Raw genomic sequence first — 11719 nt, forward strand, 5'->3', positions numbered from 1 at the left:
CAATCCATAAATGGATCGCTGGAGCTTGCACACTTTGTTAGCACCTTTTGGATCGACAAAACCTTCTGGTTGCATCATATACAACTCTTCTTCCAGAAATCCATTCAGGAATGCAGTTTTGACGTCCATTTGCCAAATTTCATAATCATAAAATGCGACAATTGCTAACATGATTCGGACAGACTTAAGCATCGCTACGGGTGAGAAAGTCTCATCGTAGTCAACCCCTTGAACTTGTCGAAAACCTTTCACAACAAGTTGAGCTTTGTAGATAGTAACATTACTGTCAGCGCCAGTCTTCTTCTTGAAGATCCATTTATTCTAGATGGCTTGCCGATCATCGGGCAAGTCAACCAAAGTCCGCACTTTGTTCTCATACATGGATCCCATCTCAGATTTCATGGCCTCAAGCCATTTTGCGGAATCTGGGCTCATCACCGCTTCCTCATAGTTTGTAGGTTCACCATGGTCAAGTAACTTGACCTCCAAAATAGGATTACCATACCACTCTGGTGCGGATCTTACTCTGGTTGACCTACGAGGTTCAGTAGTAACTTGATCAGAAGTTTCATGATCAATATCATTAGCTTCCTCACTAATGGGTGTAGGTGTCACAGGAACCGGTTTCTGTGTTGAACTACTTTCCAATAAGGGAGCGGGTACAGTTACCTCATCAAGTTCTACTTTCCTCCCACTCACTTCTTTCGAGAGAAACTCCTTCTCTAGAAAGGATCCATTCTTAGCAACAAATGTTTTGCCTTCTGATCTGTGATAGAAGGTGTACCCAACAGTCTCCTTTAGGTATCCTATGAAGACACATTTCTCTGATTTGGGTTCGAGCTTATCAGGTTGAAGTTTTTTCACATAAGCATCGCAGCCCCAAACTTTAAGAAATGACAACTTTGGTTTCTTGCCAAACCATAGTTCACAAGGCGTCGTCTCAACGGATTTCGATGGTGCCCTATTTAACATGAATGCAGCCATGTCTAAAGCATAAGCCCAAAACGATAGCGGTAAATCAGTAAGAGATATCATAGATTGCACCATATCTAATAAAGTACGATTACGACGTTCGGACACACCATTTCGTTGTGGTGTTCCGGGTGGCATGAGTTGCAAAACTATTCCGCATTGTTTCATACGTAGACCAAACTCGTAACTCAAATATTCTCCTCCACGATCAGTTCGTAGAAACTTTATTTTCTTGTTACGATGATTTTCAACTTCACTCTGAAATTCTTTGAACTTTTCAAATGTTTCAGACTTATGTTTCATTTAGTAGATATACCCATATCTACTTAAATCATCTGTGAAGGTGAGAAAATAATGATACCCGTCGCGAGCCTCAATATTCATTGGACCACATACATCAGTATGTATGATTTCCAACAAATCTGTTGCTCGCTCCATTGTTCCAGAGAACGGCGTTTTAGTCATCTTGCCCATAAGGCATGGTTCGCAAGTACCAAGTGATTCATAATCAAGTGATTCCAGAAGTCCATCAGTATGGAGTTTCTTCATGCGTTTTACACCAATATGACCTAAATGGCTGTGCCACAAATAAGTTGCACTATCATTATCAACTCTGCATCTTTTGGCTTCAACATTATGAATATGTGTATCACTACTATCGAGATTCAAGATAAATAGACCACTCTTTAAGGGTGCATGACCATAAAAGATATTACTCATAAAAATTGAACAACGATTATTCTCAGATTTAAATGAATACCTATCTCGCATCAAACAAGATCCATATATAATGTTCATGCTTAACGCTGGCACCAAATAACAATTATTCAGGTCTAAAACTAATCCCGAAGGTAGATGTAGAGGTAGCGTGCCGACGGCGATCACATCGACTTTGGAACCATTTCCCATGCGCATTGTCACCTTGTCCTTAGCCAATCTTCGCTTAATCCATAGTCCCTGTTTCGAGTTGCAAATATTAGCAACAAAACCAATATCAAATACCCAGGTGCTACTGCAAGCTCTAGTAAGGTACACATCAATAACATGTATATCACATATACCTTTGTTCACCTTGCCATCCTTCTTATCCGCCAAATACTTGGGGTAGTTCCGCTTCAAGTGACCAGTCCCTTTGCAGTAGAAGCACTCAGTCTCAGGCTTAGGTCCAGATTTAGGTTTCTTCTCTTGAGCAACAATTGTTTGATGTTCTTCTTGAAGTTCCCCTTCTTCCCCCCATTACCCTTTTTCTTGAAACTGGTGGTCTTATTGACCATCAACACTTGATGCTCCTTCTTGATTTCTACCTCCGCAGCCTTTAGCATTGCGAAGAGCTCAGGAATTGTCTTGTTCATCCCTTGCATATTATGGTTCATCACGAAGCTCTTGTAGCTTGGTGGCAGTGATTGAAGAATTCTATCAATGACACTATCATCAGGAAGATTAACTCCCATTGAATCAAGTGATTGCAATACCCAGACTATTCTCCTCCATCTTGCAGCTATAGAACTTATTGGAGACTTCATGTCTCTCAATCCAGGCATTTGCTTGAAATATTAACTTCAACTCCTGGAATCTCATATGCTCCAATGTTCAAAACGTCATTGAAGTCCCGGTTCTAAGCTGTAAAGCATGGCATACTGAACTATCGAGTAGTCATCAACATGCGATTGCCAGACATTCACAATGTCTGCAGTTGCCGGCATGGGTGGTGCACCTAGCGGTGCTTCCAGGACCTAATTCTTCTATGCAGCAATGAGGACAATCCTCAAGTTATAGACCCAGTCCGTGTAATTGCTACCATCATCTTTCAACTTAGCTTTCTCAAGCAACACATTAAAATTCAACGGAACAACAACACATGCCATCTATCTACAAAAACATAGACAAGCAAAATACTATCAGGTACTAAGTTCATGATAAATTTAAGTTCAATTAATCATATTACTAAAGAACTCCCACTTAGATAGACATCTCTCTAATCATCTAAGTGATCACGTGATCCAAATCAACTAAACCAAAACTGATCATCACGTGAGATGGAGTAGTTTTCAACGGTGAACATCACTATGTTGATCATATCTACTATATGATTCATGCTCGACCTTTTGGTCTCATTGTTCCGAGGCCCTATCTGCCTATGCTAGGCTCGTCAAGTTTAACCCGAGTATTTCTGCGCGTGCAAAACTGGCTTGCACCCATTGTAAGTGAACGTTGAGCTTATCACACTCGATCATCACGTGGTGTATCGGCACGACGAACTTTGGCAACGGTGCATACTCAGGGAGAACACTTATACCTTGAAATTTAGTGAGAGATCATCTTATAATGCTACCATCAATCAAAGCAAAATAAGATGCATAAAATATAAACATCACATGCAATCAATATAAGTGATATGATATGGCCATCATCATCTTGTGCCTTTGATCTCCATCTTCAAAGCACCGTCATGATCACCATCGTCACCGGCGCGACACCTTGATCTTCAACATAGCATCGTTGTTGTCTCGCCAACTATTACTTCTACGACTATCGCTACCGCTTAGTGATAAAGTAAAGCAATTACAGGGCGATTGCATTGCATACAATAAAGCGACAACCATATGGCTCCTGCCAGTTGCCGATAACTTTGTTACAAAACATGATCATCTCATACAATAAAATTTAGCATCATGTCTTGACCATATCACATCACAACATGCCCTGCAAAAACAAGTTAGACGTCCTCTACTTTGTTGTTGCAAATTTTACGTGGCTTCTACGGGCTAAGCAAGAACCGTTCTTACCTATGCATCAAAACCACAGCGATATTTCGTCAAGTTAGTGTTGTTTTAACCTTCTCAAGGACCGGGCATAGCCACACTCGGTTCAACTAAAGTTGGGGAAACTGACACCTGCTAGCCACCTATGTGCAAAGCATGTCGGTAGAACCAGTCTCGCGTAAGCGTATGCATAATGTCGGTCCTGGCCGCTTCATCCAACAATACCGCCGAACCAAAGTATGACATGCTGGTAAGCAGTATGACTTGTATCACCCGCAACTCACTTGTGTTCTACTTGTGCATATAACATCTACGCATAAACCTGGCTCTGATACCACTGTTGGGGAACGTAGTAATTTCAAAAAAATTCCTACGGACACGCAAGACCATGGTGATTCATAGCAATGAGAGGGGAGAGTGTCGTCCATGTACCCTCGTAGATCGTAAGCGGAAGCATTATGACAATGCGGTTGATGTAATCATACGTCTTCATGATCAACCGATCCAAGTACTGAATGTACGGCACCTCTGCGATCCCACACGTTCAGCTCGGTGACGTCCCACGAACTCATGATCCAGTAGAGATTCGAGGGAGATTTTCGTCAGCACGACGGTGTGATGACGGTGTTGATGAAGCTACCGATGCAGGGCTTCGCCTAAGCACCGCTACGATATGACCGAGGTGGATTATGGTGGAGGGGGCACCGCACACGACTAAAGATCAATGATCAACTTGTGTGTCTCCATGGGGTGCCCCCTCCTCGTATATAAAGGAGTAGAGGAGGGGGAGGCCGCCGGCCAGGAGGAGGGCGCGCCAAGGGGTGTCCTACTCCCACCGGGAGTAGGATTCCTCCCCCTTCCAAGTTGGAGTAGGAGAGGTAGTAAATAGGAGGGAGAGAAGAAGGGAAGGGGGCCCGGCCCCCTCACCTAATTCAGATTGGGCTTGGGGGGCCCCCTCCTATGCTTACTCCTCCTCTATTCCACTAAGGCCCAATAAGGCCCATACACTTACCGGGGGGTTCCGGTAACCTCCCGGTACTCCGGCAAAATCCCGATTTCACCCGGAACCATTCCGAAGTCCAAATATACTTGTCCAATATATTGATCTTTATGTCTCGACCATTTCGAGACTCCTCGTCATGTCCGTGATTATATCCGGGACTCCAAACTACCTTCGGTACATCAAAACACAAAAACTCATAATACCGATCATCACCGAACGTTAAGCGTGTGGACCCTACGGGTTTGAGAACTATGTAGACATGACCAAGACACGTCTCCGGTCAATAACCAATAGCGGAACCTGGATGCTCATATTGGCTCCTACATATTCTACGAAGATCTTTATCGTTCAAACATGCATAACAACATACGTTGTTCCCTTTGTCATCGGTATGTTACTTGCCCGAGATTCGATTGTCGGTATCCCAATACCTAGTTCAATCTCATTACCGGCAAGTCTCTTTACTCGTTATGTAATGCATAATTCCGTAACTAACTCATTAGCTACATTGCTTGCAAGGCTTATAGTGATGTGCATTACCGAGAGGACCCAGAGATACCTCTCCGACAATCGGAGTGACAAATCCTAATCTCGATCTATGCCAGCTCAACAAGTACCATTGGAAACACCTGTAGAGCACCTTTATAATCACCCAGTTACATTGTGATGTTTGGTAGCACACAAAGTGTTCCTCCCGTAATCGGGAGTTGCATAATCTCATAGTCATAGGAACATGTATGAGTCATGAAGAAAGCAATAGCAGTAAACTAAAACGATCAAGTGCTAAGCTAATAGAATGGGTCAAGTCAATCACATCATTCTCCTAATGATGTTATCCCGTTTATCAAATGACAACTCATGTCTATGGTTAGGAAACCTTAACCATCTTTGATCAACGAGCTAGTCAAGTAGAGACATACTAGTGACACTTTATTGTCTATGTATTCACATATGTATTATGTTTCTGATTAATACAATTATAGCATGAATAAGAAACATTTATCATGAAATAAGGAAATAAATAATAACTTTATTATTGCCTCTAGGGCATATTTCCTTCAAGACTATCTTCTCCCTTTTTGTCTTCTCCACAACCACCATCCTATTCCACATATAGTGCTATATCCATGGCTTGCGCTCATGTATTGCGTGAGAGTTGAAAAAGCTGAAGCGCGTTAAAAAGTATGAACCAATTTCTTTGCTGAAACTGGGGTTGTGCATGATGGGAGTATTTTGTGTGATGAAAATGAAGCAGAGCCTAACTATATGATTTTGTAGGGATAAGCTTTTTTCGCTATGCTATTTTGATAAGACATGATTACTTGTTAGTATGCTTGAAGTATTACTATTTTTATGTCAACATGAACTTTTATTTTGAATCATTTGGATCTGAACATTCATGCCACAATAAAGAAAATTACATTGCGAAATATGCTAGGTAGCATTCCACATCAAAAATTCTGTTTTTATCATTTACCTACTCGAGGACGAGCAAGAATTAAGCTTGGGGATGCTTGATACGTCTCCAACATATCTATAATTTTTTATTGTTCCATGCTATTATATTACCCGTTTTGGATGTTTATGGGCTTTACTATACACTTTTATATCATTTTTGGGACTAACCTACTAACCGGAGGCCCAGCCCAAATTGTTGTTTTTTTGCCTATTTCAGTGTTTCGAAGAAAAGGAATATCAAACGGAGTCCAAATAGAATGAAACCTTCGGGAGAGATATTTTTGGAACAAATCCAATCCAGGAGACTTGGAGTGGAGGTCAAGAAACACACGAGGAAGCCACGAGGCAGGAGGGCATGCCCCCCACCCTCATGGGCCCCTCGTGGCTCCCTTGACCGACTTCCTTCGCCTATATATATATCTATGTACCCCGAAAACATCCAGGAGCACAACGAAACCCTATTTCCATCGCTGCAACCTTCTGTACCCGTGAGATCCCATCTTGGGGCCTTTTCCGGCGCTCCGCCGGAGGGGGAATCGATCATGGAGGGCATCTACATCAACACTATAGCCTCTCCGATGAGTTGTGAGTAGTTTACCACAGACCTTCAGCTCCATAGTTATTAGCTAGATGGCTTCTTCTCTCTATTTTAATCGCAATACAAAGTTCTCCTCGATCTTCTTGGAGATCTATTCGATGTAACTCTTTTTGTGGTGTGTTTGTCGAGGTCAGGTTTATACTCAAGTTCATCTATGAGAAATATTTGAATCTCCTCTGAATTCTTTTATGTATGATTGGTTATCTTTGCAAGTCTCTTCGAATTATCGGTTTGGTTTGGCCTACTAGATTGATCTTTCTTGCAATGGGAGAGGTGCTTAGCTTTGGGTTTAATCTTGCAGTGTCCTTTCCTAGTGACAGCAGGGGAAGCAAGGTGCTTAGCTTTGGGTTCAATCTTGCGGTGTCCTTTCCCAGTGACAGCAGGGGCGGCAAGGCACGTATTGTATTGTTGCCATCGAGGATAAAAAGATGGGGTTTATATCATATTGCTTGAGTTTATCCCTCTACATCATGTCATCTTGCCTAATGCATTACTCTGTTCTTATGAACTTAATACTCTAGATGCATGCTGGATAGCGGTCGATGTGTGGAGTAATAGTAGTAGATGAAGAAGCGTTTCGATCTACTTGTCACGGATGTGATGCCTATATACATGATCATGCCTAGATATTCTCATAACTATGCACTTTTCTATCAATTGCTTGACATTAATTTGTTCACCCACCGTAATACTTATGCTATCTTGAGAGAAGCCACTAGTGAAACCTATGGCTCCCGGGTCTATTTTCCATCATATAAGTTTCCGATCTATCTTATTTTGCAATCTTTACTTTCCAATCTATATCATGAAAATACCAAAAATATTTATCTTATCTTATTATGTCTATCAGATCTCACTTTCGCAAGTGGCCGTGAAGGGATTGACAACACCTTTATCGCGTTGGTTGCGAGTTTCTTGTTTGTTTGTGTAGGTACGAGGGACCTGCGTGGAGCCTCCTACTGGATTGATACCTTGGTCTCAAAAACTGAGGGAAATACTTGTGCTACTCTGTTGCATCACCCTTTCCTCTTCAAGGGAAAACCAACGCAGTGCTCAAGAGTAGCAATCAAGAGCACGAGGGACGTCATTGAGTGGAACGTGTGCTGAACGCGGAGGTGTCGTACGTTCGGTACTTGATCAGTTAGATCACAAAGAAGTTCAACTACATCAACCGCGTTATTGAAACGCTTCCACTTTCGGTCTACGAGGGTACGTGGACACACTATCCCCTCTCGTTGCTATGCATCACCTAGATAGATCTTGCGTAATCATAGGATAAATTTTGAAATTATCGCGTTCCCCAACAGTGGCATCTGAGCTAGGTCTATGCGTAGATGTTATATGCATGGGTAGAACACAAAGAGTTGTGAGCGATAATAGTCATACTGCTTACCACCAACGTCTTACTTTGATTTGGCAGTATTGTTGAATGAAGCGGCTCGGACCGACATTACATGACCACGTTCATGAGACTGGTTGTACCGACGTGCTTTGCACATAGGTGGCTGGCGGGTGTCTGTTTCTCCAACTTTAACTGAATCGAGTTTGAGTACGACCGGTCCTTGTTTAAGGTTAAAACAGCACACTTGATGAAAAATCGTTGTGCTCTTGATGCGTAGGTAAGAACGGTTCTTGCTAGAAGCCCATAGCAGCCACGTAAAACTTGCAACAACAAAGTAGAGGACGGCCTAACTTGTTTTTGCAGGGCATGTTGTGATGTGATCTGTTCAAGACATGATGTGATATAATTTGTTGTATGAGATGATCATGTTTTGTTAAAGTTATCGGCAACTGGCAGGAGCCTTATGGTTGTCTCTTTATTGCATAAGATGAAAGTGCCATATAATTGCTTTACTTTATCGCTATGCGGTAGCAATAGTTGCAAAAGCAATAGTTGGCGAGACGACCAAGTGACGACGCGTTGATAGAGATCAAGATGATGGATATCATGGTGTCATGCCGGTGATGATGGAGATCGTGATGGTACTTTGGAGATGGAGATCAATGGCACAAGATGATGATGGCCATATCATGTCACATATTTTGATTGCATATGATGTTTATCTTTTATGCATCTTGTTTTGCTTAGTACAACGGTAGCATTATAAGATGATTCCTCACTAAATTTCAAGGTATAAGTGTTCTCCCTGAGTATGCAACATTGCTACAGTTCGTCGTGCTGAGACACCACATGATGATCGGGTGTGATAAGCTCTACGTTCACATACAACGGGTGCAAGCCAGTTTTGCACATGCAGAATACTCGGGTTAAACTTGACGAGCCTAGCATATGCAGATATGGCCTCGGAACACTGGAGACCGAAAGGTCGAGCGTGAATCATATAGTAGATATGATCAACATATATAGAGATGTTCACCATTGAAAACTACTCCAACTCACGTGATAACCGGACATGGTTTGGTTGATATGGATCACATGATCATTTAGATGACTAGAGGGATGTCTATCTAAGTGGGACTTCCTAAGTAATATGATTAATTGAACTTTAATTTATCATGAACTTAGTCCTGATAGTATTTTGCAAATTATGTTGTAGATCAATAGCTCGCATTGTAGCTTCCCTATGTTTTATGTATGTTCCTAGAGAAAACTAAGTTGAAAGATGATAGTAGAAATGATGCGGACTGGGTCTGTGATCTGAGGTTTATCCTCACTGCTGCATAGAAGAATTATGTCCTTGATGCACCATTAGGTGAAAAACCTATTGCAGGAGCAGATGCAGACGTTATGAACGTTTGGCTAGCTCAATATGATGACTACTTGATAGTTTAGTGCACCATGCTTTACGGCTTAGAACCGGGACTTCAAAAATGTTTTGAACACCATGGAGCATATGAGATGTTCCAAAGATCTGAAATTGGTATTTCAGACTCATGCCCGTGTCGAGAAGTATGAGACCTTCGACAAGTACTTCGCCTAAAAGATGGAGGAGAATTGCTCAGCTACTGACCATGTGCTCAGAATGTCTGGGTACAACAATCGCTTGAATCAAGTGGGAGTTAATCTTCCAGATAAGATAGTGATTGACAGAGTTCTATACATCACCAAGTTACTAGAACTTCGTGATGAACTATAATATGCAAGGGATGACAAAAGCGATCCCCGAGCTCTTCGTGATGCTGAAATCAATGAAGGGAGAAATCAAGAAAGAGCATCAAGTGTTGATGATTGACAAGACCACTAGTTTCAAGAAAAGGGCAAAGGGAAGAAAGGGAACTTCAAGAAGAATAGGAAGCAAGTTGCTACTCCCATGAAGAAGCCCAAAGCTAGACCTAAGCCTGAAACTGAGTGCTTCTACTGCAAAGGAAATGGTCACTGGAAGCAGAACTGCCCCGAATATTTTGGCGGGTAAGAAGGATGGAAAAGTGCACAAAGGTATATTTGATATACATGTTATTCATGTGTACCTTACTAGAGCTCGTAGCAACCCCTGGGTATTTGATACTTGTTCGGTTGCTAAAATTAGTAACTCGACACAGGAGTTGCAGAATAAATAGAGACTAGTTGAGGATGAAGTGACAATGAGTGTTAGAAGTGGTTCCAAGATTGATATGATCATCATCGTGCACTCCCTATACTTTCGGGATTAGTGTTGAACCTAAATAAATGTTATTTGGTGTTTACGTTGAGCATGAATATGATTAGATCATGTTTATTGCAAATACGGTTATTCATTTAAGACATAGAATAATTGTTATTCTATTTACATGAATAAACCTTCCATGGTCATACACCCAATATTGATGGTTTATTGAATCTTGATTGTAGTGATACACATATTCATAATATTGATGCCAAAAGATGCAAAGTTGATAATGATAGTGCAACATATTTGTGGCACTGCTGTTTAGGTCATATTGGTGTAAGGCGCATGAAGAAACTCCATGCTGATGGGCTTTTGGAATCACCTGCTTATGAATCATTTGATACTTGTGAACCGTGCCTCATGGGCAAGATGACTAAAACTCCGTTCTTTGGAACAATGGAATGAGCTAATGACTTATTGGAAATAATACATACCGATGTATGCGGTCCGATGAGTGTTGAGGCTCATGGAAAGTACCATTATTTTCTGACCTTCACAGATGATTTGAGCAGATATGGGTATATCTACTTAATGAAACACAAGTCTGAAACATTTGAAAAGTTCAAAGAATTTCAGAGTGAAGTGGAGAATCATTGTAATGAGAAAATAAAGTTTCTACGATCTGATCATGGAGGTGAATATTTGAGTTACGAGTTTGGCCTTCAATTTAAACAATGTGGAATAGTTTCACAGCTCACGCTACCTGGAACACCACAGCATAATGGTGTGTCCGAACATCGTAACCACACTTTATTAGATATGGTGCGATCTATGATGTCTCTTACCGATTTACCACTATTGTTTTGGGGTTATGCATTAGAGACAGCTGCATTCACGTTAAACAGGGCACCATCAAAATCCGTTGAGACGACGCCTTATGAACTGTGGTTTGGAAAGAAACCAAAGTTGTCATTTCTTAAAGTTTGGAGCTGCGATGCTTATGTGAAAAAGCTTTAACCTGATAAGCTCGAACCCAAATTAGAGAAGTGTGTCTTCATAGGATACCCAAAGGAAATTGTTGGGTACACCTTCCATCACAGATCCGAAGGCAAAATCTTTGTTGCTAAGAATGGATCCTTTCTAGAGAAGGTGTTTTCTCGAAAGAAGTGAGTGTGAGTAAAGTAGAACTTGATGTGGTAATTGTACCTTCTCCCTTATTGGAAAGTAGTTCATCACAGAAATCAGTTCTAGTGATTCCTACACTAATTAGTGAAGAAGCTAATGATGATGATCATGAAACTTTAGATCAAGTTACTATAGAACCTCGTAGGTCTTCCAGAGTACGGTCCACACCAGAGTGGTACGGTAATCCTATTCT

Source organism: Triticum aestivum, chromosome 5B, assembly GCF_018294505.1.
Source record: "Triticum aestivum cultivar Chinese Spring chromosome 5B, IWGSC CS RefSeq v2.1, whole genome shotgun sequence".
NCBI classification, from domain to species: Eukaryota; Viridiplantae; Streptophyta; class Magnoliopsida; order Poales; family Poaceae; genus Triticum; species Triticum aestivum.